The sequence below is a fragment of the Crocodylus siamensis genome, chromosome 6 (assembly GCF_052110815.1).
Source record: "Crocodylus siamensis isolate JL-2025a chromosome 6, ASM5211081v1, whole genome shotgun sequence".
Classification (NCBI taxonomy): Eukaryota; Metazoa; Chordata; order Crocodylia; family Crocodylidae; genus Crocodylus; species Crocodylus siamensis.
The window spans coordinates 76135469-76141468 of record NC_143400.1 but is presented as its reverse complement, the minus strand read 5'-3'; positions in this window follow the sequence as shown (position 1 = coordinate 76141468).

The following is a 6000-nucleotide window of genomic DNA, read 5'->3' as shown; positions in this document are numbered from 1 at the left end:
GCTGCAGTCTCGTGTATTCAGCATCCCGTGCTTCAAAATGGCAGCAGGGGAGCTTTAACTAAAGATCATTCAACCCACCATCACTTTGAAGCACAGGGACGCTGAAAGCATGAGAGACTGAGGCTACAGCAGCATGCTAATTAGCATAGTCCAGCAAACTTGATTCATCAAGTCTGCTCTGACATGCTAATTAGCACACCTTGGAGCAGGCATCAGGCACATGTATAGGTGCCCTTCAAGACTAATTAGTTCAGAGAGGCAGGAGCTCTCACAGACAGCAAAGCAAACTACTCATAACAAAAAGAATCTAGAAGGCCTGAATCCTAGGATATCTTCATCAAAAGCCCATTTCCACAAGGTTTTGAACTTCCTCAACTACCATTGAACCCAATGGGACTGAAGGCTGTTTCACAAATTCCAGTATTGGTTCCTAAATGGGAAGTATAACAGAAAGCCTGGGGATCCCTGTTACATTAAGATAGAGGCAGCTAGGGAGAGACTCCCCTGCAAGCCAGCTTCAGCCTTGGGCTTATAAACTCCCAGAACCCTGCCTACATCCTGTCAGCTGACCATCTGCAGGCGCCTACTAATAGCCCAGTAGCCTGTTGCCCTGGCAACTTGCAGCTCCTATGCTCTGCCCTGTCTGCAGAGCTCCCTGGCTGGGCTGCCTTTATCTTAAAGTAACAGGGAGGCATGTCTTCACTTCCACATAGCTTCACTAACCATTACTGAACTGATCTTATAGATTTTGTATGCCTTTAATAGGATAGAATACCACTGATAAAGTAGTTTATGAGATTTGATATTACTATTATGATGGTAACAGTGGTTGTAATACCTTGTCCTCATAGCAGTGTAGATTTATAGAAGCAGGGGTTAAGTTGAAAATTTTGGATGTGGATTTCAAAAAACAGCAACAATAATACTCAGTACTTTTGCTAAGTGGAATCCAATATTCTTTGTATTATCCTGTGACAGGAGTGCCACTATTGGAGCCTCGCCGGATATGGCTCTGCCCTCCTGTAATGGGCCAACCTCCTGCTTACTCGCCTGCCACCAGCATCTGTGCTGCCCTGGTGACTGGCAGCTGCCCCTCCCCCTTCTCACTGCTAGGGGCCTCTCTTGAGCCGTCCCTGTTCTCAGGTGCAGGGCACCTAAGTGCTCTGTGACATATCCCCATTTTTATGGATGACAACATGGATGAATGGATATGTACAGGTTAAGTAACTATCCAAAGTGACACAGTGAAGCACTGATGGAGCTAGAACCCTCTCCTACATTCCAGATTTAGGCTTCACTGACTATGAGGATGATAGTCATTTGCAAACTTGATATCTAGACCCTGGCTGAGCTTTCATGTACCCACAGAGCTGGAGAATGGAGGTTGTCACATGAGGGATGAAATCCTGGCCAAAACGAAGTCAGGCTAGAGGAGGATAGATTTGCACCTTACAGACTAACTAAATCAGAGATCTATAGCATAAGCATTCATAAGCAGTGGCTCACTTCATCAGATGCTCTGAAGGGACAGTTAACAGTTTGTCAGTGTCCCAGGGACAACAAGCGAAACCATCCAGGAACTGCGCCCACAGGACGCAGTAAGGACAGATACAAAAGGAAAAATAAAAATGGTTACTTACCTGTAGGGGAGATAACGCCAGAGGGGCAGAGGAGAGAGCCCACACAGTTCACGAGCCATGCCTGTATTCAATTAAGGCTGGTGGGTGACATCGGAGGGAATCACCAGCCGGCAGGAATAAAGGCAGGTGCCAGTGAAGAAGCTGGGGGAGCGAGAGAGGTGGTGGATGCTTCTCACCCCGGTAGCACACTGCACCAGCACAATCAAAGGTAACCTGCGCAGGGAGTGGCAGCGGAGGCTGTGGGAGCTCCCTGCGCCGGTAGAAATAAAATCGAACCCCAGACAGGGGAGACAGCTCGGGGCAATGAGCTCCAAACACCGTCAAGGAAACATGGCATTGGAAGCGCCGGTCGGTGGGGAGACAAGGACAGAGACCTGAGGAGAGAGGCTGCATCCAACCCTGGGGATACTGAAGCTCATCTGCCCAGTTGCTCCCAGGTATTGGGCCATGAAGACAGGCTGGGGATAAAGAAGGAAGGAGGGGAGATGTCAGGGGAGTGATGTTGGGAAGAACCTTGCTAGGTACTGGCAGGATTGCTGAGCAGATCAACTCCTATGACCTGGGAGTTGCAGGTCTTGTTTTCTTTTTCCCTTTTTTTTTTCTTTCATTGGCGCAAGGGCACCTGAATAGGCCTCAGGAACAGAACCTGCCAGTAGCAGGGGACTCTGGACCCAGAAGCCAAGCTAATTCACCATCCCACTCATGGGAGGTAAGGGGACAATAGCCTAGAGTCTTGAAGAGGCGACAAAGCTTGGGAGCATCCATGCTGGAGGAACGGCTGCCTTAAGACCCGGCATCCTGTCGGAGGTTGGCGTGAAGTTTGGGGTGTAGGGGAGGTGGAGCCCCATAAACATCTGGCTGGCAACGTGCTCACTCCTGAGAATCCTTCGGAGGCTACTCCCTCCACTGGTGTAATATTCAAAGTCATGGCAGGTGAGTTTGGGGGTGGTCCTCAAGGCAACTGACACCCACCTCAGAGGTTTTACGAAGCTGTCGAACGCATACCCCTTATGACGCAGACTAAGGCAGCAGCGGGCATTTGAAGCCAGACAAGTGCAGTCAGTAACTTCAAAGAAGGGAGGTTTGCATTGTAAGAATTTTAGTTTCACATCATTGCTAATATTTTCCTGATGGTCCTCCTTTATAGTTTTTCTAATTTCTAAATAGTCTTGTATTTGTGAAGTAGATGCCTTTCAAACTAATATAGTCTTTTGAACACATGTATACAGCTAGGAAAAAATTACTATAAAACAAATTTAACCATTAAGATTGTTTTGGTTGTACTAGAATAGTTTACCAGTTGATTGTATCATTACAACTGAGAAGTTTCAGAAGCATTGAAGTGCACTGAGTTAGGGCCTGAAAAAGAAAAAAAAGATGAGCAGTAGAAAATCACAAGTAAAACTATGACCCTAGGCACTCAGATGTTCCAGTGCTTTATTAGAATGAGCAGTCAGGTACAACAAAACCGCGTACACAGCCACTCAGATTCTGTGCACGTTGTTGGTTATAAAAGTATATCACAACAAGATCTCAAGCCCTATTGAGATGGGTAGTCTACTCTTTTTGCTTTCAAAGACAGAAAAGAATAAGATCATCTAATCAGACTTCTTACATATATCATAGACCCTTAAATTTCACCCCATTACCCTGTCTGAACCAAATCACTTGTGTCTGACTAAGGCATATCTTCTAGAAAACCATCCTGACTCCAGAAGAGTTCAAGATTGAGCTGATTTTATTTTATTTTTAATGTTGAACAGCCCTTATTCAGATGCAGTTGTTTGAAAAGATGATAACAAACCACCAATGCCAAGCCGCATAATCAGACATCTGGGAAAAGAACTAGCTAACAGTTTTGAATACTTGACACTGTTTTTCTGAAGTGCCTTGTCCAAAGCATTATTTATCATGAGAACCCTCTCTCTTATTTACTTTCAAGCTCAGCCCCGGTACTGATTCTCGACTGGATTTTTTTGTTGTTGTTTTGTTTGGTTTGGGGTTTGTTCATGCTTTGCTATCTATAGACCCAATCCAAAGTCCACTGAAGTGAAAGGAAAGAATCCCATTGACTTCCATAAGATTTGAATCTGGCCCAGTGACCCCTCATAAGCTTCTCAGCTAATAACAACATCTATTTAACACACTTTATTGGAAATAAGTAATGGCTTTGATCCTACAACTGATAGCATGCAGGAGGAGAGACGTCTCCAATGAGAGCCCATTGCTAATGGGGCTTGGGCCTTGGTGACAGTCCACTTGTATGCTATCAATTACAGGGTCAGAAACTAAATAATTTGTTGTGTCTTTTATAACTTTTGCCATGACAAAGGCATGACTGTTCCCAGGTAAACAATCAGTCCTGTCTGTAATCAATCAACACTTATTGATCTCCTTCCCTGTTGATTTTACTAACTAAACAGCTGATTCTTCCCCCTTCCCAGTTCTTTGGATTTTAATTTAATTTCCATAGATCTTATTGTATGATGTGCTATTTTATTTGCTCTTTCCTATATTCTTGGTAGTCAGAAAACGTTTTGTCCCCAGGCTTGTTCTGGACTATTAGATATCTGTGTCTTTTCAGGGAGTCAGAGAAAGTCTGTGGGAACCTTTGACCAAGATCTACAGCCAAACCTTTCTGGATCAATAGTAGTCTGCCTCCATTCTCCTAAACTATTGATTAGGGTAAAGACTGAGTTTCAGGTCTCTCCTACTTATTTATTTATAGTATCTGCTTTGTTCCCCAAAAAGTGTGCTTTCTGGCCTGAGGAAAAAAAAAATTCCTTTGTGAACTATACATGCAAAAAGGCAAAGTTACTTTTTAGAATAAAGATTGTGTAAAGAAAAAATTTAGTTTATTAAAAATAACTACATAAATAACACAACCATAGATTCTGTTCCTGTAGGATTTGGTCCATCTTACATCAGCCGAGGTTTATACCAAAAATGTTTGTGTTTGTCAATAGAAGTATTGGAAGATAGCAAATGATATCTGAATATTAATGGCAGTTGAACAAATCAGATGATGCAACTTCCATTTCCCTTTGTATGATTTGTGCCACTGTTTTTTTTAAGTGATTGTAACCAATGCTCCCTCTAAGCTGTGTGGTGTACACAGCCATGCAGGCACTCCTGGCAGTGCGGCATGAGCATGCCTGTGCGGCCATGCACGCCACACAGCTTAGAGGGAACGCTGATTGTAGCAAGTGGGCATCCCAGGGCCAGTCTGAACATTGGCCAGCCCACTTGTTTTAGGTCAAATAGCCTGCCTACCTCACCTGACACACCTTTGAAGATATTAATTAAAAGATGATAACAAGATGGAAGGCTGCCCGTTTACTTGGCCTCATGCTGATGGCCTATATAGACAGCTCCAACCTCCCCTATACCATGTCCCATGCCTCGCAGATGGCATCCATATTACTCCAGTGCTCCACACTGGGATCTGCACTCCCATGCCTTTACACTGGGACCCTCACTCCAGTGCCTCATGTCAGGACTCTCGCTCCCATGCCTTTACACTGGAGCTTGTAATCCCAGTGCCCTCATGTCAGGAGCCTCCACTTTCCCCATAGCTCCTTCCCTGTACCTCCAAGATGTTATAAGCAGCAACTCCAGATGGGTGGTGCTCTCTTTCTAGCTGCTGGCAGCAAACTGCTGGCTATAGTGCTCAGAGCTCTTATAATAAACAGCAAGGCCTTGTTCCCAATCAAGTAATTCTGCTTGATTGGGAGTACAGTCACCTGTAAGCTGCTCTGCTGCTTGCTCATGTGCCTTTGAGTAACAGAGCACACCCTGTGCTCTGTTACATTGATATATAGAATTTGGTCCTGATTCTCCAACTAGCTCTGCATGGGCAGGTACCCATGCCTCCAATAAGGCAGTTGCAGGATGCAGGCCTGTTAACTGACCAAAGTCACAATTTTTTTCTTTTAACTTAAGGCTAAATTAGTTCCAAATTCCAAATCAACTGAGCTGCACACAGTTATTCAAGTCTGTGTGGCTCTGCCACCGGGCAAATGTCCTTCCTTCCAGACCCATCAATCTGGGATTTCAGATACTCCCCAAATCCACAGCAGGCATCCTGACTAGGGACAGACATTCAGAATGCCTGACCCTGAATTGATTCAATCTCTTCAGGTTAGTCTAACCTGGCTAGACTGAACCAATTTGCAAGTGAGTAGACATTCATGAAATGCAGACACGTGCCTGCAGTGGGTCAGGTCAGAAGCTGGGGGGCGCTAGATCAGCCCTCAGCTGCACAGAAGTTGTGCTGGGGCGGGGTGTGGTCCACTCCAGCAGTAGCCTGGAGTAAACTGGCCAGGGAAGGGGTTCCCAGCTGAAACGGTCCCTGAAGAAG